The following is a 24,263-nucleotide window of genomic DNA, read 5'->3' on the forward strand; positions in this document are numbered from 1 at the left end:
ATCTTACCGGTATTGCTCTGAATAGAATAGATTGTAGGGGACCAAGAGCAGAAGAGAAAAACTTATTGAGGCTACTGAAACAATTCAAGGAGAGATCAGGAAGGATTGGACCAGGTTAATAACAGAGAGGGAGGCAAGAAGTGGTCACCCCCTGGTTATACATTGAGAGAAAGTCAGAAAGATTTACTGATATGGAACATTAGAGAAAAGGAGAAGCCAATGATGATTCCAAAATTTTGGCCTGAGCAATAGGAAAAAAGTAGCTGCCAATAACTGATATGGTGAAGGCCATGGGAGGGGTATATCAGGGATAAAAGAATAACAGTGTAATTTTACATGTAAAATGTGAAATGCCTATCAGACACCCAATTAGAGGTGCCAAGTAGGCAGTTGATACAAGAATTTAGAATTTAGGGGAGAGGTCCAAGCTAGAAATATAATTGTATGAGTTGTCAGAACAGAGATGATATGATCCCTGGAGTGCTACAAAAAAACTGGGGTTTTTAAAAGACATCCTGGAGATGGGGAACGACAAGAACAAAGACTGAGAAGGTATGACCAGTGAGGTAGGAGACAAACAAGGAGAATATAGTGTCCTGTAACCGAAATTAAACAACAAAAAATTTTTTTTTCAAGACAGACAGAGACCAATGTGTTAAATTCTGCTAAGAGGCCAAAATGGGGTGAGGAACAGCAAGGTAGAGGTCATTGATTATGATCATGATCATGATAAGCCAGTTTGTTGGAGTGGTAGGGCCAAAGGACTGTTTGCAAAATATTTTAGAGGTCACTGGGAGAGAGGAACTTCAGACAGTGAATACAGAGAATGCTTTTGAGGAATTTTGCCCTAAAAGGGGAGGGAGCAGAGAAACGGGGCAAAAAACAGGGAGGTAAATAAATAAAAACAGGGAGGTATGTAGGGTCAATAGAGTTTTTTATTTAATAAGATGGAAGAAATCAGGATGCATGTGTGTGCTCCTGGGAACCATCCAATAAGGTGAAAAATGATGCAGGAGAGAGAAGGGAGAATTACTGAACCAAAGGGGTGAGAAAGGGTGGGGTCTAGGGCACAAGCACAGGGGTTGGCCTTAGATAAAATCATAGACCATTTATAGTAACAGGAGAAAAACCCAAGTATATTATCATTCATACAAGTACCTGTGGAATTCTTCTCCAAATTGCCAACTTTTTTTTTTTTGGTTGGTAAAAGGAATACTAAAAACTTAAAATTATTTTGGCATGTAACGTAAATACCTAATAAATATTATCAATTTTACTGGGAAAAGTCACAGCTGGAATGGATCAGCTTGTTCAAGTCTTTCATTTTTCAAGATGAGGAAACTGAGGCCAAAAGTTAACAGCTAGTTGTTGGTAGAATTGATGCTAGAACTCAGTTTCCACCTCCTAATAACTGTGCTTAGCTCACTACATTGTGCTACCTGACTATTTAAAAGTCACCATCCCAGTTAGTACACATAATGTTTTCAGTGGAATAGCTCTCTGTGAACAAAAAGTTCATATCAAAAAAGAGCATCTTACCAAGTAAGTACATACTAATAGGACATCATGTATTGTAAATCTTTCATATTATTTCTCCCAACCATTACAACAACCTTCTAAGTTATGTACCATTGCTGCCAATTTTGCAGATGCGAAAATTAGTGTCTCAAAGTAATTAAGTAACTTGTCCAAGGCTAGATAGCTCTAGGTGGCAGAACCAGAACTGAAATCCAGGTTTTCTGACTCAAATCTAATATATTCTCTGACATAGTCATCTTGTTACTTCTAATAGTGAAATCACAAATACTGCTCCTGAGTTAGCCAAAAGGCTAAATTATCTCCAATATCTTCTATTAAGTTGGGGAAAGATGTAAGTCAAATGCAGCTAAAATAAATATTTTAACAAGTTAAGGAGTAAATTTCGGTTGTCTGAAAATGCCATTCATTCAGGACCCCTTATTTCTCAATGATAAATGAAATGTACAAACACAAAAGAAAACTGATGATGAGAAGGTAACTGATGAAAATAAAACTTTTGGGGATGAGTTCCATTTAAAACTCAGATAACCTGGTTTAAGGCTCATTGATCTATGAGGTACAGAAGCGTTTTTCATTTTTCTTAGACGGTGAGATCATTGGTGAAAAGCAAAACTGAGAGTTGAGAGGCATGTTATAAGAGAAGATCTGGACCCACGTATAACTTGCAACCCAATGAGCCAAAAAAAAAAAAAAAAAATCCAAATTTTTTTAGAATCAAACATGTTGCTTTATTTTTGTATCTGACATCCATGAACCAACTAACAGGAGCAGAAGCTACCTTCATACTAGTTTGCTTAAGGCTGCAGAAGTAGATGTTTGATTGGTTATTACTGCCCTACTCCCTCCATTTCAACCTTAGGACACTTGATATTATCTTTGGGCCAATTTATCTCAGTTTGGATGCTAGAGCACTCCTTTGGATGTCTACACAGAATCTTTGTTGTCTCCTGAGTCAACCATTTACCTCTCTGTCTGGACTGAAGCTTTACTACCTCAACGGCTGGAATGCATCTCTTATCTACTTTCTTCATGGGTTTCTAGCAGCTTCTCAGTATAGTGAAATAATTTTTTAAATAGTAATAAATACCATAACAATTTATGGAGTATTGATCAGATAGTAGTCATTATGCAAAACACTTTAAAAATGTTAGCACTCATTTTCTCTTGCCAAAAACACTTATGCAGGTATAATTATTATCCTACTCATTATTCAGATGAATAAACTGAAGTGTGTAGAAATTAAGTAACCTGGCCAGAGTCACATAGTTACTAAACATTTCTTGTATAACTTCTGGATTCTTTAATGATTGAAGGAGTTAAGCAAAGGCTTGGAACTGTCTTGTATTTATGAAAGAGGCCTTAGGAAGAAGGGTAGAAAGGTGACAAGTAATAACATGACAAGAAAATCTTTCTAGAAGTTGGGGGTCTCCTTCTAGATAGAAGTCTCTATAGTCCTCATAAAATTGTTATGGGGCCACCAGACTGGAGATACCCAAGTAAGGCTTTGAGTTTTCCTTGTAGGGCACCATCTTTGGTTCAAACTGTGAGTTTAAAGTGGATAGACTATATTAAAATTGATGACATATGCATAATTTTATATAAACTATGTGATGTTTAGGATCTTGATAAGGGAATCAGTAACCTTGAGGTGATGTCTCTAGAGAGTATGAGAAAAAGCAAACAAGGGAATATTTGGTGACAGAATACACAAACCTGCCATCAGAACTCAGCAGCTGCAGCACACATCTTTTTTCCAAGAACAGATAAGTGAGGGAAAAAGTCTTCTATATTGTGCTGTAAAGCACGCGTGCACACCCATGCACATGCACATTACAGACTCAGCACCACTTGGGTAAATAATAATTTGATTTTTAAAAGACCCCAAGTCATAGCACTGTGCAATTACAATTTTAACAAGTAACCACAAACTTTAATTAACTACGCTGTGAAATGCAAACCATCTTGAGCTACATAAGAATTATGTGCTGGACACAATTTCAGAATGTAACTGAGCCAGCTTAATTCTAGTAATCAAGATAATACATAAGAGATTCATTGAGTATTGTCTTTCTCTACATTTTATTAATGGTTTGTGTACAACTTAGTCACTTAAAAGGTAGAATTGCTTCCAAATTAGAGGCTACATTCCTAGTAGAATTAAGAAAAAATAAATATTAATAAAAGGAAACAAGTTATTCAAATATTGTTTGTTGTATGTTTTGATCATGTACTTTCTTCTTCATGTGCATCTTGATTTCTGTGGCTATTTTGGAAGTCCAAAATTTATACTCAGGGTTGTGTATTATTGAATGGGGAATCTGAATTTGAACAACTCAATGATTGAGAAAGTCTTTCTTTTGCTTTTTATAATGTAATCTATATATTTAGACTTTGGAGTAACTCATTAAGCAACACCATCTAGAATGATGCTAAGAATATAGTAGGCATTCAATAAATATTTGTGAAACTAAATTCAATTATGCTTGTGTTCATCTAAGTGAAGATTGTTCTGTACTTCCTCTCCCTTTCCCTGCTTATGAAGTAAAGCTTATCCATATTGCATGTATAAATGTCCTGTAGGGTATTCAAAACCCAACATATCCAAAATGAAATTCATTCTCTTTCTTCTATGTATCTATGATTCCTGTCATAAACATCCATCTAGCCATGCAAGCCAGAATCCTTGAAGTTTCCTTTATTTCTTGCTCTTTCCATCCCCATGTCTCTCAACTTTGTCCCCGCTTCTCCATAACTTGTTGAACCAGTTTTGTTCAAAAAGTTCACCATTATTTTTGTCTAACCTGGCACAACATGCTCCCAAATGGACTACTGGACTTCTTTCTTTTCTGATGCCCAGTCATTCTGTACCTTGTCAAAAGAGTTATTTATTTTTTTTAAACACTATTTCCCTGTTGAAAACCTTTTGGTAACTTCCTCTCAACTGTAAGGAGTCTAAGCCCTTTAGCATAAGAGATGAGAACTCCACAGTCTGACCTTACTCTATTTTCTTCAGTCTCATCTTTAGCCGCTTTCCCCAGCACATCCTTCAAGCTCACGGAAATTCTTGAAGTTCCAGAAATACGTCGCACACATCTGTGCATCTGTTCTTCTGTTCATTATGTTCTGTGTCTGACAAATATCTACTACTTATTTTTCAAGTCTGAGTTCAAATATCACTTCTGAAGATTTTCTTCTCTGCTCTGGATAGAAATAATCATTCTAGGTTATCTTCTTCCATTGTATTTTATATATACTTTTAAAAATATTACTCAATATCCTATATTGTTATTTGTTTGGATGTCTGACTCTCATATTAGTTACTGAATGTTGTAGGCAGCCCCTAAGATGGCTCCCAATGACCTCCACTTCTGGTGTTCATGCCCTTGTGTAACCTTCTCCTTGAATATGGGCTGGACTTACTCACTTCTAGTGAATAGAGAGGAGCCCTGGTGGCACAGTGTTTAAGCGTTTGGCTGCTAACCAAAAGGTTGGCAGTTCAAATCACCAGCCGCTCCTTGGAAAACCTATGGGGCAGTTTACTCTGTCTTACAGGTTCATTATGAGTCAGAATTGACTCAATAGCAATGGGTTTGGTTTGGTTTAGTGAATAGAGAAGGAGCCCTGGTGGTGCAATGGTTAAGCACTCGGCTGCTAACTGAAAAGTCAGTGGTTCAACCTACAGCTGTTCTGTGGGAGAAAAGATCTGCTGATCTACCCCTGTAAAGATTACAGCCTAGGAAACCCTATGAGGCAGTTCTACTCTGTTCTATAAGGTCTCTATGAGTCAGAACTGACTTGACAACACACGACAGTGAACAGACAGTGACCAAAGTAAGGGAATGTTATTTCCAAGATTTGGTTATAAAAAGATGGAGGTGTCCATCTCGATTGCTCACCCTCACTTGCTCTCTTGCTTGCTTGCTCTAGGAGAAGGCAGCTGCCATCCTGTGAGCTGCCCTATGGAGAGGCCCACAAGACAAGGAACTGTGAGTGACCTCTGGCAAACAGCCAGTGAGGAACAGGACTTTGGTCCAACCATCTGTGAACTGAATCCTGCCAATAGCCACCTGAGGGAGCTTAGAAGAAGGTCCTTGCCCAGCAATAGAAAACCAGAACATTCTTTGTCATCAAGGCATCTACTACATTTTGCTGTTCTTTAAGAAAGATTTGAGGTCTCTTATTCTATGCTACTCAGGCACTGACCTAGGCAGTAGTTCAATAATCAACAAAACACAGGCCATTTATCTTTTTCAGGCTACCTTTCTCTCTGAGGCTACTTCCTGTTTGTCTACAACATGCTCAAGTCTTCCCTATTCTATAAAAATAAGATAAAACTCTAAAAAAAATCCTCCCTCAACCCCAATACTTTTTCAATCTATCATTCTCTCTCTTTTCAACACATGATATGTCCTTAGAACAAAACAGTATGACTTGGCCACAGGAAAAAGGGAATAGTGCATGAGATGGAGCTGGAGGGGAAGGCAGAGACAATATCATTGTAGGGCATTGTCGACCATGGTATAAAGTTTGGGTTTATAACAAGTGCAATGAGAAAAATTAACATAATTCCTTGATTATTGGCACTTGAACAGCAGTTTTATCCATTAGGCACCATAGGTTTAGTGTCTAGGTTAGTCTACAAACTTGTCAATGCCTTTTTTAAGATCTAGAAGAAAAATACATTGGCATCAAAATAAGAAAAAAATCCAGAAAATTGAAGTCAATGAAGGTGTAATTAAATGTTTACAGAATGTAATATTATGTCAGCTAATTTTAAACACAATTCAACTCAACTCTGCATAAATATAAAACGGTAAACTTAAATCACAGGATTAAAATGAATAATTTATTTTTAAGAAAACTAAATCCATAAAACTTTAAAAAACCTTTCAAACTTTTAGAGAAGTTATATTTATCATCCAATGTGGGTGTATTTTTATATGTTCCAAATACTGTAGGGTGGAGCCTCTAACATTTAGCGTGTTGGGGAATAAAAAGATCTTAAAAGAGCCATGGATTTGCTCACTAATATCTAAAATGAGTGTTTCAGGGAGCAAGAAAGAAACAAAAGGTGAATGATCTTGCAATTCTCTGGGATAGTTAAAAATATTATATGTGTATATACATACATAATTGGATATTAATATCATTTTGTATATATGTGTGTATATATTAGACAGCTGTGTTTCTTTTTCCTATGTCTATACAAAAAAGAAGTACAGGCTCAGGACTTCAACTTCAATATATACATCACTAGTACATAATCCTGTCCCTCGAGTAAGGATCAAGTTTATTTTCAATGTTGTAACAAGATGTATCTGGCAGTTCTTAAAACTAGACCCAATAAATATTTACTTTATATTTCCCTTGACGAGTGTCTGAGAATTTATTTCCTAGCAGGCTGGGTTACTCTTTCCCTTCATTAATTTTTATATTGTATTGACTAGATGCACACAAAAACGTACATACACGTATGCACAAACACACAAAGGCATACATATAAACACACAATTACAAGGACCAGACATCTCACATCACCAATGAAAATTGAAGTAAGATTTTTGCTTTTTCTTCATGTTTCCAATATAACCTGGAACCCTGCCAGCCATACCAGAATTGGATACCATCTGTGAAATTAATTTGAAATTCACTAAGTTTAATTTGCTCACCTCTAAATCAGCCATGGCATCCCTCCAAATTTATTTTCCCAAGTTTAGACTGTAATTTTATTCTGAGATCCTTCTCCTGAGTGTATTTTGGTCCTTTTCACTAGAGAACTGTCCGTTTTAGCTATTTCCTTTCTTCTCAGTATTTGAGCTGGTAGTTTGTGTCTCAGACTAAGTCTCAATATAGTTAAGAAGGAACAATGTTTGTTAGATCAGCAAAGGACCAAGGAAATAGTTCCCAAGTCATTTAAAAAACCTTCAGTTGCTGGTTTTTAGAATTGCTCACCCTGATATGGAAGTTGTATGTGGTATGGAGGGAGGAAGGAAGGGCAGGGACAACTTAGAGCAGTCTCTCAATCTTTTTACCCTAAAGGAACCCTTGAAATAATTTTTAGGTCTCGAAGAATCCTTGCAAAAAATTAATATGTCTACAGTTCTCTGTACATTAGTGTGATCAATAAATTGTAGATATGATAATCCAAAAATAATCATGAATGTTCCTTTGAGTATAGAATGGTATCCTTCTGTAGATCTGTTTATTTTGCCCAACTTATAAGATCTAAGATCACCTTTCGGTGTGGTTCCCCTGTCTCACACCTAAATAGTAGAGGAAGCACCATTACTATTTAAATTTCCTAACTGATTTTTAAAAAAACTTTATCCAACTAGGCTTGAAAGCCTTATCTCTGATTTCTACTATAGCACATGGTGCCAATGTAGTATGTGATACAAGCATGTATAGTTTTATTCCCTATTCATGTATAAAAATGCCTTTGTAGCAAAACTTTCTTGAAGAAAAAAAAATCAGGTAATTAAGCTTAGATCACTTTTTAAAAATTATTCCCTTCTTTCCTTTTAATAACTTTTTTAAAAAAACTCGTAAGGCAGGTGTAACAAATGTTTTGTTAAATAACTGGCTGAAACCAAAAAGAAATTCAAGTTTTCTAAAGACAGGTTTGGTAGATTTAATTTAAATAAAAGTCAAAAACAGATTTCAGGAAATGTTATTTACAATATGAAAATTACCAACAATGTCATTAATACATTGACTTACCTTACTGTTTGATAGTGGAACAGTTTCAATTTCTCATTCTGCATCTGCCCTAGCATTTTACTACTTGAATACTATATACTGGCATTGTTAGGTTCTTCACCAACTGTGTCACCTTTCCTTTTGTGGGCAGTAAGTTCTGCTACTGAAGAATTTGGCTCCTGAGCCTTTTTACTGAATGATATATATATATACATAAAACATGTATATATGCATATATATGTATGCGTATGTATTTTTTTTAACCAAAGCTTTACACGGTTTTGAGATTCCAATAGCCCTTTAAAATAATCACTTCTTTCCCCCCCTTGTCAAATGGATGTGATTTGTAGTTAAGTGGCTTTTCAATTTTGCTGCATTTCTAAGTCGTTGACCATGGAGGATGCACAATAAATTGGACAACTTGGATTACTAGCCACGTAAAATCATTGACAAGTAGCTTTCATTGTAGTTGTAGCCTTTTTTTGGTCTCCTTCTTGTGCTAGTGGAGTGAAATGACTCTGGAGATTGTAATTCTTCATCAGTAGACTTATCAGATTTGTTTGTAGGCCTAGGACTAGAATCTTCTTCTATCTTATGCCTGCCTTAAAAAATTGCCACGTGGTACCCTCACCCATTTTTTAAAACACAAAACTGATAACATATAAATCACAAAAGCATAAAAAATAACTAAATGAGAACAGCACCCAATATACAAAAATTTCACAATAAAATTCAGTTCAAACTTAAACAAGTCACATTTGGTGGCTTTCACAGCAAAGTGGCATATGACAGCTAGGCCATATATAAAAATTCCTTCCTCCAGAGAACCATTTCTCAGAAGTCAGTTGGCAGTGTGCGGCGGGAGGTTGGGGAGGCAAGCTGACATCATCAACCTCTTGCCCTCCCTTTTGTGCAGTGTACCACTCACCAATTATCAATCACCTCCTGTATCTTACATCAAAAACTGAAAATTGACTCAAGCCAACACAGTTCTACTGAGCACTGTCCTACAGGAGAGAAAGACCTCTATCAAAATAGCTAAGGGGGCTGCTCAGTCATTGCTTATCTCTGCAAGCGCTAGCATTGTGTGGTATGTGAAGTTCAAAAATATTTACTTATTTCAATCACAATCTCTCATGGAACCCCTTAGCTACAAACTGCAGAATCCGAAGATTCTGTGGAATCCTTGCTGAGAAACATTGCCTTAACAGTTAAATAATCCAATATCCCATTCTCTCTCTACTTTAGAAACAGTTATTGGGTGAGACTCTTTTGACTTATAGGTCAAAGAATTTTTCTTGTGTGTGCATCTACTGAAAAAAAAAAAAAACAGTACAGCAATTACATTGTGCTTTGGAGCATGGTCTGTCCATTCCCTGAGGCAATTGCACGAGAGAACCTAGGTGAAGCAGACACAGAGATGTGCTGGTCAGGTCCTCTCTCAAGAAAGGACTCACTTCCCAGCCGCAAGGGGTGTAGTTAGCTGACTATACACAACGATATACAAGGTTGGAGGTGTACCCATGGAATTAGCTTACCAGCAGGACCTGCAGTGTACCCATGGAATTGGATGCTGAAGGTGCATGCTTGATCAAGGGCACCTGGATATAAGACTGGTTATGAAAGAGCCTATTGACTTGGGGGCACTCTTCTTAGAGTACAGGATTTAACACCTGGTATGGACCCCCCACAGGATGGTGAAAACTTGTAACTAGAGTAGCTTCAATGGCCTAAGCTGAGTAAGGCTGAAATACTTACATGGCTGTGGAATATACTAGAGAAAGAAATAAAAAGGCTGAGCAAAGTGAACATGCTAGAATGGATATATTATCCACCAGAAGACCCACCAGAGAATTACGTTTAACAGTGGGGTCCTCAAATTAAACCTTCACCTAGGCCCTCAGGAATGCACTGGTGAGTCCAACACCAGCATCACTATGGAGTTCAGTGGTGGCTCCCTTCTATACACCATGGATGAATCTAGAAAAGACTGTTGTAGAACTTGGCTCACTAATAGAAATAGAGATGATAGGTCCCTAAAGCAATAGAGGCCAGGAAATAGCTCTTAATGCCAGAATCCAGGAGATCATTATTTTCATAAGAACAGGCAAGATCAGAGTGGCAGCCAAGGGGGCCCAAGTGGCTGAGAACTATGGAGATGGTTAATAGAACATGGAGTCCCCTGGGGCAACAGAGATGGGCTGCCAACATAATTAGAAGAAAACAAGAATGGATGAACAGGAGGCTGAGGCCAGTTGCCCAAATACATTCACATTCCCTTGCTCAGTTGCTTGAGCTGAGCCAATTTTCAGCCTGAGGTCCACTGACTGAAGAAATGTGAGGCCCTCAGGGGAAAGGCCCTATAATATCGCAGCAATTATTCATTGTACTGATTCCACCAGTTCTTTTCCATAGAGCCAACAGCTTACTTGAATGGCTATATGCCGAGAAAAGGGTAATACCCAAATATGTACAGGACAGTTGGACACAAGGTCTGGGTTGACTCTGATGCATGGTGGCCTGAAGCATCATCATGCCTCGCTTACTAGAGTGGAGCATGTGGGAGGTAGGCAATGAAAGAATCTTGGCCAAGTTCTGGCTTAGGGTGTGTCCACTGGGTCTGCAGACCCCCACAAAGCTTATTTCCCTAGTACCTGAATTTATAATTGGGATTGACATATTTTACTTTTTGAGTAAACTCCTACATTGAGTACTTGCCCCACAGGTAAGACCCATAGTAATGGGGAAGGTCAAATAGAAGCTTCTGAAACTGTTCCTCTGTGCCTTGGCCAGAGTCCCTGGGTGATGAAAATGGTTGAGCACTGGGCTACTAACCAAAAGGTTGGTAGTTTGAACCCACCCAGAGGCACCTTGGAAGAAAGTCCTAGTGATCTGCTTCCAAAAGGTCACAGCCATGAAAAACCTATGGAGTTCAGTTCTACTCTGAAACACATGGGGTTGCATGAGTTGGAATTAACTTGATGGCAACTGGTCTGTTTTTTTTTTTTTTTTTTTAATGCCTTGGCCAGGACACCCAAAACCCTTTGCCATCGAGTTGATTCCAACTCATAGCAACCTTATAGGACAGAGTAGAACTGCCCCATATAGTTCCCAAGGCTGTAAATCTTTACAGAAACAGATTGCCACGTCTTTCTTCCACAGAGTGGCTGGTGGGTTCGAACCACCAACCTTTTGGTTAACAACCGAGAGCTTAACCACTGTACCACCAGGGCTCCTTTTAACAGGATAGTAAATTAAAAACACAGTGTCACATCCTAGGGGCAGATGTTAGAGATTGATGCTACTCTTAAAAAATCTGAAGGATTCAGCAGAGGTGGTCTCTATCATATTTAATTTAATCCCATTGGTACCCTGCAGAAACCAGAGGAACCCTAGAAAATAATTATAAACAACAATAAGATCAATCAGGTTGTAACACTGATCACAGCTGCTATGCATGATGGGGTTTTATGGCTACAGAGGTTAATAAGGACTCACGTAATTGCCATGGATCCATTGATTTGGCGGATGCCTGTTATTTTCAATCACCTCATATGCATATGAAAGCTGGACAAAGCATAAGGAAGATGGAAGAAGAACTGATGCTTTTGAATTATGGTGTTGGTGAAGATTATTGAATATATCATGGACTGCCAGAAGAATGAACAAATCTGAGTTGGACGAAGTACAGGCAGAATGCTCCTTAGAAGCAAGGATGGTGAGATTTCGCCTTACATACTTAGGATATGCTATCGGGGGGGACCAGTCCCTGGAGAAGGATATCATGCTTGATAAAGTAGAGAGTCAGTGAACAAGAGAAAGACCCTCAATGAGATGGATTGACACAGTGGCTGCAACAATGGGCTCAAGCATAAAAACGATTGTGAGGATGGCACATGACCGGGCAATGTTTCGTTCTGTTGTACTCAGAGTCACTATGAGTCGGAACGAACACGATGGTACCTAACAACAACATGCTCTTTTTTAGTCCAATCAAGAAAAAGAATGGAAAACTATTCACCTTCACATGGAACAAGCAACACTAGTTCATTTACTAAGTTGCTCTAAAGCTCTATTAACTCTGTCTCCCTTCATCATGATATACTCAGAAGAGCTCTGGACCACATGGCCGTCCTGCAGAACACCACATTGATCCCTTACATTGATGACATTATGTTGATCAGGCAGAACAAGCAAGGTGGGACTAGCACACTGGAGGCCTTGGGAGGACACATGCACTCCATAGGGTGGGAGGCAGATCCTTTGAAGACTCAGGGACCTGCCACCCAGTGAAGATTCTAGGGGCCGAGGGGTTAGGGGTATGCCAGGTCATTTCCTTCCAGGTGAAAGACACATTGCTGCATCTTACATGCATCTTCTTCCATAAAGAAGGAGCCCCAGTGTCCGGTCAGCCACTTTAAGGTCTGGAGGCAACATATTCCTCATGTAGGAATACTGCTCTGGCATTTACAGTGGGTGATACTCAAGTTAGCCCATTGCCCTCAATGAGGCCTAAGGCAGGAAAGGGATCTGTGGCAGGTCCAGGCTGCAGCCTCTTGTGCAGCATATGATCCACAGACCCTATGGAACTCCATCTAGTTGGGGCAGAGAGCACATGAAGTGAAGAGGGGAGACAAGGCAGGAAAAGGAGACAGGCGAATGGCCCACAGTCTTGGTGGAAGACCTTCACCACATATCACCACATATGCACCACACCAGCTGCTGTTGAGTCAATTCCAACTTATGGCAACCCCATGTGTGTCAAAGTAAAACTGAGTTCCATAGGATTTTCTTGGCTGTGACCTTTCAGAAGCAGTTCTCCAGGCCTTTCTTCTGACATTTGTTTGGGTGTGTTGGAACCACCAATCTTTAGGTTAATAGCCCAGAGCTTAACTGGTTGCACCACCCAGGGACTCCAGAGGACTTTCAGTGCTCCTTTCAAGAATCTGCTCTCTCTTGTAGGCAATACCAGTCTCTGTCAAGACAACTCATACTTATGGCAACCTCATATGAACCTCCAACCTTCGGTTAGCAACTGACTGCATTAACCTTTTGTACCACCCAGTGACTTTGTTTTAAGCGGTGTTGTTATTGTTTACCTTTGAGTTGATTCTGACTCTTACTGACACTATATGACAGAGTAGAACTGCCCCACAGAGTTTCCTGTAAATCTTTACAGGAGCAGATCACCAGGTCTTTGTCCCAAGGGACAAAGGGTTATCAGTCTAGCAATTAAGTGCTTAACTGTTGCACCACCAAGACTCCTTCTTACAGCCAATAGGGAGCCACTGAAGTTTTAATTTTGTCTTTAAACCTCAATAAGGCTGTGTGTGCGGAATGCAGGATGGCTTAGAGGATGCCGGATGGTACAAAAAAGATAGTCATTTCAATTTTCTCACTCCTTCTTATCGCACCCCAAACTTCCTCATCAGAAGTGTTTACCTGAACTAGGGCTCGCGAGGAGAAAAGGAATGAGCGTGACATTATGTGCCTGATACACTCCATTTTTTTCCCTGCTTGATTCAAAGCTAATTTTTCCTCCCAGCTGTTAGTTTGCTTCAGAGAGGCTGTTCCATTCCCTGCTCCAGAAGCCTGGTAAAGTCATTTCCATCAATGCCTTCATTACTACACAGATCCACTACAACCAGACTGCATTTCTTGGGGGAATTCATTACAATGAGTTTTACCTGCATTTTGTCAGCACTACATTGCCTGTAAAGGACTCTTGAGTTCCTTGGAGGATAACATTATTTATTCTCTGCAGGTCTGTTAGAGCCTCTTAAAAGTGTTTGCCTTCTAACAGACTCAAAATATTTTCTAAAGGGAAAAACAGGGAAGCAATTTCTAGACATAGCTTATGAATTTCATATAAACAATGAGAGCAGAACACTTTCACATGAAATAATCAAGATTATCAGGGCACAAGTGCTCGCTTAGGTAGCAGGTATACTAAAATTGGAACAATACAGAGAAGATTAGCATGGCCCCTGCACAAGGATGACATGCAAATTTGTGAAGCATTCCATATTTTGGAAACCCTGGTGGCATAGTGGCTAAAGTGCTATGGCTGTTAACCAAGAGTAGGCAGTTGGAATCCACCAGGTGCTCCTTGGAAACTCTGTGGTACAGTTCTACTCTGTCCTATGGGGTCGCTATGAGTTGGAATTGACTCAATGGCAGTGGGTTTGGTTTTTTTTTTGATTTTATCAGGGCACAAAGGGGTCTTTTCAGAAAAAAAAAGATCTGCTTTGGTGATCAGGATTGTTGAGTTAATTCTTAAGTTCACATGCAATAGTAAATATTTGTGAAATTAATGTATCAGTCACATGGTTCATGTTAGAAAACAGTAATACAGTTTGCCAAATCAAATATGCCTTGATGGAGAAAAAAAAAAGCAAAACAAAATAGAGAGAGAGAGAAATTACATTTACTCTCCAAACTCTTTTGGGGAAATTGTGTATTTTATTGAACAATATATAAACATAGAACAACGTATAAACATAGGCCTAGAGGGGAACTTATAGGTTGGTGCTACTTATATTCTTCTTCTTAAGTGTAGGTTAATCAGGGGCAGGGCTTTTATTTTATTTTATTTTAATAGGTTTCATTCTGTTTCTCCTCCTTCCAGTACCGCCAAGTTAGCAATTGAGTAAGGGCTCCCTCCACTGGATTCTGAGCTTTAAAAAAAAAAAAAAAAAGTTTTTTTCTTTTTTTTTTTACCTTCCTTCTAGAAACCCCCCATCCTGGGCCCCGCCTCATTCCGGGAGATGAAACCAACAGAACACTGAATAATGCCATTCGGGAAAGCAGCAACTAAGCCCATTTATCAATTCAAGGAGGCTGAACAGGAGAGAAAAGGGAAAACTAGCACAGCTCCTCCTGTCATTCTTGAATCACGTTGGCTGCACAGAACCTGCTCCTGGAAGCTTAGAGCATAAACTGAGTGTAATCACACGCCTTCAAGGCTTCAGCCCAGTTTTTCATCAAATGCACCTTTTCATGAATTATTGCTTTCAAGGGAAAGTTGGAGATTTACATCCCAAAGACTCTGCCCCAGGGTTACTGCTTTCTTTCAGAAGTTTACAGATTTAAGCTGTTTCTAAAAAATGAAAACTTCGGATATTTAAGTATCATAGGCTATTTGGTTTAATCAAATGTTCTAGTTAATCCCAGGTGACCCCTTTTATCATATTGGATTGCATATTTCCAACGAATTGGAATAAAATAAGACCGTATAATTAACACAAATGATACAGGTCATGTTCAACCATTCTTGGGAGGTCTAGGGTTCGCCATTATGAATATTCATTACTATCTGTGTAACCTTTGTTAAGCTACATAAGCAGTTTGAAAATGTTTCTTCATCTAAAAGTGGGCCTATTAACACTTTACCTACCTCAAATGTTGCTGCAAAGATTAAATGCAGTAATGAATATGAAAGTGATTTGCAAACCGTGAAAACATATTGCAGGAGGTGTGGCTATAAAGCAATGAGATAAAGTTGGATGTTTTCAGCGCTGAGCAGAGTGCCTGGCTGAGTTCTAAAATAAACTCTGTGAATGAGTGTCATTGCGGAATTAATATCATTAGTGTAGAGACACACAGCATGCCAAAAAATGTACAAGTACTAGTACTTGTTAGCGACAGTCACATCAGCCCCCTGACTCATGGTGACCCCAACTCAGCACCGTTCCCATAATTGGACCATGGTGATTTTTGGAAGTAGATCGTGAGGCCTTCTTCCTAGTCCCTCTTTAGTTTGGAAGCCCCACTGAAACCTGTTCAACATCATAGCAACATGCAAGCCTTCCCTGACAGACGGGTTCATTGGTCGGGAATTAAACCTGGGTTTTTGGTACAACAGGTGAGAATTCTACCACTGAACCACCATGGGTTCGTAGAGCCAAATACCATTTGGCCCTATAGAAAGCATTATCTTTCCACACAGTAGACAATGCACTAAGAATTTTTTTTAAACTGATCATATTTTCTAAACCCCACTCTTTCCCATTTCAAAAGAAAGCAAGTGAGTGAAATTTCATCTTGGAAGTTTTATTGATTTGGATTTATTTTTTGAGTGAGCATATATTTCTAACTTGTCATAGGGTCAATGAAATTCGAGTATTTTTGTATAAATGGCACTGCCAGAGTCAACGTAAACCAACTGATACATTCAGTGCTCCAAAATGTATTAGATTTGTGTGGGCACAGTACTGCATGAATGTACACATATTCACTATGTTCAGTTTCCCCATTACCTACTTCCTACCACATTTCTTCTTTCCCCATGTCATAAATCCAATCACATCTGTAGGGGCGCAATACATTCTCGTTGATGGCACTCATCACATTTATGTATGGTAGGCACATCAAGACTCCTGGAAAGAATGCAGAAATTAAATATTACATTTTTTTTCCAAACACTGATACAAATCAGAGGCACTTTGCATGTGGACTATCAAGCCATGCTTCAGCTTTCCTTCCCTGGAGTGGAACCTCCTTAACAACTGGAAATAATTACATAATTGACTCAGTAAATATTGTTTATTGATGATTCTGATATTGCATTTTTTGAAATTTATTTTCATGTTTCCTATGACCCAGAGAAGTAAGAAACATACGATCTATGCTGAGAGGTTCAACTTTTATTATAGTTACACCCTTATGACAGCTGCATCTCATTACCTCCTTCTTCTCCTTGCCTTGTCTTTCCCAGCAGAGTTATGTGCTTACTTCTCAGTCTTCAAACAATTTTTTTTGTATATTCTTCAACACATTGCATTGTTTTTTTCTTCTCCTTTTTTTTAGCCTCTTGTCAAGGAGACTATAAACTCCTTGAAGGTGGTTTTTAGATTGTTAGTACCTAGCACAGTGCCCAGAGTCACCTCCATAAAGAGTCTCAATTATACAGTTGTTGTATAATGAGAAAGTCACAAAAGAAAATACTTTCATTCTCTCTCTCCCTTATTAAGATCCTTGAGATGTGACAAGGTTGTATCCTCAGGAAAATATTCTCAAGCATAGGGGCAACTGCTTGATTTAATATTTTGCCTATAAAATCTACTAAAAGTCTGAACTTCCCAGGGGGTAAAAGTAAATGATAAGAATTTTTTGTTCAGGGGTGGAACATTAGAAGTGAGCAGCTAAGACTATACCCTTCATAAGGAGAAATGAAAACTCTGCAAAGACATCTGTATTGTAAATCAAAATACATTGCTGAAATCACTGTTGACATTCTGCTTGCAAATATTCTTTTGAGATTGGTTCTTGTAAATCTCTTTCCCATCTGGTTTTTATGTCTGCCCTGGGACTTGTATGCACAGAATTGTCTAGGATCTGCTCAGAATGTTGAAATAAAGTGCATGATTTTTAATAAAAGGTTAGCCGGGAGGAGAAGATACTGTCTTGGTCATATCTAAACTTCTTATATATCTTGTAGCTTGGCTTTACTTTTGGAAACTTTGGGAAGTGTTTTCTCGGCATAAGAAAACTTATTTGAAGTCATAAAGTAATCTTGTCCTGCACCTTTATACTCCTGTAAAGAACATTTGCTGGAAGGATAATTTTTACTTTTAAACACTGGAAGAGGGAGCTGCAGAGAAGAGTTTCTGATTGCAATTTCCTCTCTTGCCATAATTGCACTATTTCCATTAAATTAATGATGGAGAGAAACAATTGTTTCTATAAAGGTTTCTTTCCTTATTGAAAGTTAGTTAATATGGGAATGTTTATGTCTTTTTAGATGACAAATTCAATGAAGACACAGGAAAAAAAAAAGTGGAAAACAATTTCAATCTGAGATGTGCCATGATAAATAAGCCCATGATTATAATTTAACACCTGGAATTGACATCTCTCCTTGAGTTTTACAAGAGAATGGTGTTCCAAATGGACTCTTGTGATTGAGAACTTAATCATCATCATCATCACATAACATTTATCCAACTCTAGTCTCCATTTACAGGGCAAAGGTTAATCTCTACAGCAATGAATCTTGGATTCATACAAGGAAAGATATTGTCTTGCCTCCTAAAGCATAAAGTTGGGCCTTGCTCCCACCTTCTTTGGTGTGTGTGTATGTGTGTGTGTGTGTGTGTGTATGTTTGTGTCAGGGCATCCCAGAGGCAGATTTGAAGAAGAGAAAGCCCTGAAGAAGCTCTAACAGACCTTGAATATCCTCCCCACTGAAGAAATGGCTAAACAGGGATTCTGGGGCCAGGAGCTTTTGCCCCAAGAGTGAGGATAGGCAACTGACTTCAATTTGGCCATTTTTGTTTGTTTGTTCTTATTGACTCAATAAAAACAGAGTAAGAAATCATGGAAGAATAAAGGGAATAGAAACTTCTTCTCTTACAGTTCTTTTGGAACCACTGTTGTGTCCACTGGAGATAGAAAGGAGGAAATTATGTCAACGTCAGTGTTTTCCTTTTTCCAGTGGAGTTCCCTCATCCTTGCCTTTAATGTGCCAACCCCCTTCCTCACAGCAACAAGCCAATTCACAGCTCTGTTGTCATATGTTAAGGTTTTAGAGACTTCATTTTAAACTAGTGCAGAAATCCTGGTGGCATAGTGGTTAAGAGCCATGGCAGCTAACCAAAGTTTGGCAGTTCAAATCCACCAGCCGCTCCTTGGAAACCCTATGGGGCGATTCTACTCTGTCTTATAGGGTCACTATGAGTCAGAATCAGCTCAAGGACAAGGGGTTTGGTTTGTTTTTTTAAATAGGGTATACAGTTTAAGAAAGTAGAATATTTTAAAATTCTCTACTCATCCCCCATTTACCACTAGGGATTTGACAATTATCTGAAAAACAAAATGATCTTCATGCCTTAAAATCTGAATTTAGGGTCTCCTTTCTTTTTTTTTCTTTCTTTAGTGTAGATTAGCATTTTTCAAATTTTATTATCTGTGAGAAAGATTTTTCAAGGATAATTTTGTCTATATATATATATATAACTTTACTTGCTTTACATATATATATATATTACTTTACTGAGTTAAGACTCTAATTTCTGCTTAAACTTTAACTCCCCTAATGTTGCTCCCCAAGGCCTTTCTCTTCTAGATGCAGTTTAACAGGATACTGGCCCACAATGATCTTCAGGAGGTATTTGCTGGCTGATCTCCCATAGAAGGCCACGCTCCTGTGTATCCTTGCGGTAGCTTCTTTGTGTTTACTGCATGTGCATGACTAATATTACTGTGGTTGATGTTAGTCACTGAGTGGATTCCGACTCATGTTAGTTACTCCCTAACTCAGGAGTAAGCCCAGTGTGCAGCCAGCACCCCACGCCTAGGCCTAAAGGCATCGGTGTCACTGCACACATAATTTGCCTTAAAATCAGGTTACAAAAGTGTCGACACCTATGTAGACTTTATAAAGTATGCTTGTTACATTACAAATACTTACAATTAGGACCGTGAGATTACAAATACCTGTTGCTGTTAGATGCCGTCAAGAACTCACAGATAAGAGAAGTAAACATTGCCTAGTTCTGCAGTCTCTTCACGATCGTTGGTATGTTTGAGCGCCTTGTTGTGGCTATTGTGCAGTGCCTTCCAACCTAGGGGACTCATCTACAAGTACTATATTAGACAATATTCTGTTGTGACCCATAAGGTTTTCATTGACTAATATTCAGAAGTAGATCACCAGGCCTTTCTTCCTCATCTGTCTTAATCTAGATGCTCACTGAAACCTGTCCACCACGAGTGACCATGTTGGTATTTGAAATGCCGGTGGCATAGCTTCCAGCATTATAACAACATGCAAGCCACCAGTGTATGACAAACTCAGAGACAGATGGTGGAAAAATACTTAGGACTTATATACCTTATCCTATACTTAGGACTAATACTTAGCATTCCTCAACATTATATAATATCAAAACAAGTGGACAATGTGGGGCTTTCCTCCCCAATTTTCCATCAGTTCATCCAGATATCTTGTTAAGTAAATATGTCTCCTTCTGGTTATTGTTACATCCTGATTCTCCTTTATTAGCTGGTCGGTCTGTTTTTAGGTAGACATTGTTCCATCTAAAGACAGCAATATCACTCACAAGTCTTACTTCTTAAAATCCAAAAAACCAAATCCTTTGCCTTCGAGTTGATTCTGACTCATAGCAACCCTATAGGCCAGAGTAGAGAGCTGCCCCTCAGGGTTTCCTCGGGCTGTAATCCTTATGGAAGCAGACTGCCACATCTTTCTCCTGTGGAGCAGCTGGTGAGCTCGAACCACTGACCTTTCAGTTAGCAGCTGAGTGTTTAACCACTGTGCCACCAGGGCTCCTTTCCTTAAAATTAGGTTACAAAATGTCAACACATATTTAGACTCTAGAAAGCATACCTGATATATTAAAAATACAGTTAGGACTGTAAGACTACAAATACCTGTTGTTAGTTGTCGTAGAGGTGCCTCCGACTCACGGTGACCTTATGCTTCCATCCGCCATTTCATGTGGAGGTAACTCGAACTTTCTTTTGACCATAACTAGAGAGTCATTTTTTCACTCCCCAACAATCTGTAACTAAATAAGGTGACACCTGCTAAGAAATAAAATACTTCCTTATAATTAGTCACTATCACCACTATGGTGGTACAGTGGTTAAGAGCTTGGCTGCTGACCATAAAGGCTGGCAGTTCCAATCCACCAGCCACATCTTGGAAACCCTACGGGGCAGTTCTGCTTTGTCCTATAGGATTGCTATGAGTCAGAACTGACTCGATGGCACCTAACAACAACATCACCACTATCAGACGAAGTGAGAGTGCTCGTGAATTTGTGCTGTATTGGGTGATCATTTGTGCTTGTATGTGTGTGTGTTGTATATGCAGTCGTGGGTATCGGTTGATCTAATTAATGATGCCCTAGGACAGATTCTGTGCATGTTGGTCTCAGGAGTTGTTTGAGACAGAGTTTGCATGAACAAGTCATTTCAATGGCAGTTATTTTACTTTCTCTTTCTATTACACTGCACATGGCCCCTTTAAGATGGCTATAAAGGTAATAAGGGCTAGCTTAATACAGATCATGTCACTTCTGAAGTCATCCCTATTCAAGATAATTGAATAGGGAAGAATAGCCCATCGGGAAGAACCACCATGAGATGTAAGTGGTATCGGTGGATTACCACTCTTCAGAAACTGATTTACTGATACGCATTTTATACAGCAGGAACATATCCTCAAGCAAAGTGGTGTAGAGACTTGTTTATAAACTGTGCCCTCCTCTGTTCCCAGACACATGGGCAAATAGGTAAATGTCCTGCCCAGTTGAATCTCAAACACCTGGACAAACGTGCAGGTTGGGGAGAGACATTATAGCATGAGCGAGAGGGTGGTTGTTCTGTTCAACTGTCGACTTCAAAGAAAGAGTTTGGGACTCAGTAAACAAACCATCTACCACGATATTTATTTTGAGAAAAACAGCATAATGGTGTAGAAAAGGGCAAAAGGAGAATTTATGGGTGTCTCAGACACATAAAAAACACCAGGAAAAACAACATAAATGCAAGGCAAATTTTTACGCTTTTATCAAGATTCTATCAGTGAAGATACAAAGAAAAATCTTTTTTTTCTAGATTGATCTGTATGTATATCAAGGAAAAGTAGGTATCAGATACTTTCTGTAATAACTTCTGGAGAGGGTTACTTCTCTCATGTTTCTGTGAGGGGACAGGAGGGGGAGGGGAGGGGGAGGGGAGGGGGAGGGGAGGGGAAAGGAGGGGATGTGAGAGGAGAAGGAATTCCTTAGCAACCTCTAGCATGATGGATACCCAAATGTCTAGTCCTTTTTTTTTTTTTTTTTTGGTGAGGGTTTTTAAGCTCTTACCCAAACACGGACTAAAAATCAAAGTGAAAACAGACACTTGTACACAAAAATACGAATTCTGAGAGAACTTGATTCAGGCTGTGATGTATGTGTGTATGTGTGCTCACGCATGTACATGGGAAGGATAATATGTGGGCACAGGATTGCTTCCCTTTGGGTTTTAAAATCCTTAAGATTAAAGGAAAACAACCTTTTATCTGCCTGCTTTATAAGAAACAAATACGCTCTGCATGTTTCATACATTTTTATAGGCTGAGAATTAGAAAAATTTTAGATGTTTGAGTTCTTGAATCCACTAAAGGGTTTTATCTGTGGCACACTTTTAGCACGTTCACAAGAAATCCACACATTTCCAACAGCAAGTGTACCTCAGGTATATGCAATTGTAGACTGCACGTGTTTAATATGTAAATGAAAACCAGTTACCGTCACGGTGACTCCTGCTCATGGTGATCCCATCTGTGTCAGAGCAGAACTGTGCTCCATTCAGTTTTCTTTGGCTGATTTTTTAGAAGTAGATTGCCAGGCCTTTCTTTTGAGGTGCCTATGAGTGGACTCAAACCTCCAACCTTTTGGTTAGCTGCAGAGTCTGTTTGCCATTTGCACTACCAGAAGAATTCCTAATATAGAAATAGGACTTATCAAATAATTCATTTGTGTGTAAATATGTGAGTGTAAGTATATTGGGGGAGGGAGGGCAAAGATGAACCCTTTGCAACTTGAAGTCTTCGCATTTATTCATTCAATGATTCATTCAGCAATAGACACTGAACTAAGAAGTGGGGCTGCAGTGGTGAACAAAACAATTATGACTCTTATCCCCATAAACTGTACGGTGTAGTTGGGCAGACAGATGTTAAACAAATTACACAAATCAAATTTTAAATTACAAGTGTGATGAGAATCACTAAGAAAGATTTGAAGGATAAAGAGGACTTGGTCAGGTGAGGAGGGTATGAAAACATATTCCAGATAAAGGGAACAGTGTGTGCAAAGGCTTTGTGTCAGGAAAGGCTCTAATGAACCAGAGAAACTAGTCAAAGGCTTGCATAGGTACAGTTGCCAATAAGAGAGTGAATGGCAAGAGACAAAGCTGGAGAGGGAGAGAGAATCATCATATGCACATATGAGCAAAAATGTGTGTACACTGGGTTTCTGGGATGGTCACTGCCCTTTAGATTTTAAAATCCTTAAGATTCAAGGGAAACGATTTTTTATCTACTGGTTTCATATACAAAGATAAATACACTTTGCATGCAGAGTAAATTTAGTATGTTAGATTGTTTAAGGCTTTAAGAATTATATTAGGAATTTCGATGTTCATAAGAGATGTGCAGTATCTTTAATGTGCTAAGTAAGAGAGTGAAAAAAATGAGCTCTTTATTAGAAAATCATACTCTGACTGCTGAATAGAAAATAGACTGGAAGAGGATGATGGTAAATGGGGTAGATCTGTTAGGAAGTTACTGAGACATGATGGTGGCTTGAACTTGCCTGATGGGAATGGAGCTGTTGATAAATGACAGATGTGGGATGTATCTTAGAGGTAAAGTTGACAGGACTTAATGGATTTTATATGGTAGTAAGGGACAGGAAGGCTTCAACCATGGCTCCCAGGTTCCTGGCATCAGCAACTGGACAAATGGTGGTGACTAGTGGAGAAAAGGCACATATGGAATGAGGGTGGGTGTTTGGAAAAAATGAGTTCAGGATGGGGCATGTTCAATTTGAAGCACTTATGAGATAGCCAAATGGAGATCTAGAATGAAATGTCATACATTTCTAGAGCTCAGAAGAAGGTCTTGGAAAAAGACAGAAAGCAAATCAGGTGGTATTTGAAGTCACAAAAGTGGATGAGATCATGAGTGAGAGTAAGACACAAAGAGGACCAAGAACAAACCTTAAAGGATTTCAACATTTAAAAACATGGATCAAGCATGAGAAGCTTCCAAAGGAGACTGAGTTGGAGTGGTTTGAAAGTAGGAGAAAAACTAGGAGGGCATATAATTGTGGAATCCAAGGAAAGAAGTATTTCTTGCAGGAGGAAGCTGATGATGGTGATTGCAATATGTACATTGGGTTTAGAACCATGGAGGGAGGATGTTTGTGATCTAAGCAAGAGCAGATTTAGTGAAGTGGTGGGGACAGAAGCCAGAATGCCATCACCTGAGAATGACTATGACATATGAA

At 38.9% G+C, this 24,263-nt stretch overlaps 1 non-coding gene across 1 annotated transcript; it reads left to right on the forward strand.

Moving 5' to 3' along the window:
• Nucleotides 1–14,163: 14,163 nt before the first annotated feature.
• LOC126059093 (U6 spliceosomal RNA) lies at nucleotides 14,164–14,270 on the forward strand. The gene has a single exon (XR_007513358.1). It is a non-coding gene; the product is annotated as a U6 spliceosomal RNA (small nuclear RNA).
• Nucleotides 14,271–24,263: the final 9,993 nt, after the last annotated feature.

This window comes from Elephas maximus, chromosome 15, assembly GCF_024166365.1.
Source record: "Elephas maximus indicus isolate mEleMax1 chromosome 15, mEleMax1 primary haplotype, whole genome shotgun sequence".
Lineage (NCBI taxonomy): Eukaryota > Metazoa > Chordata > Mammalia > Proboscidea > Elephantidae > Elephas > Elephas maximus.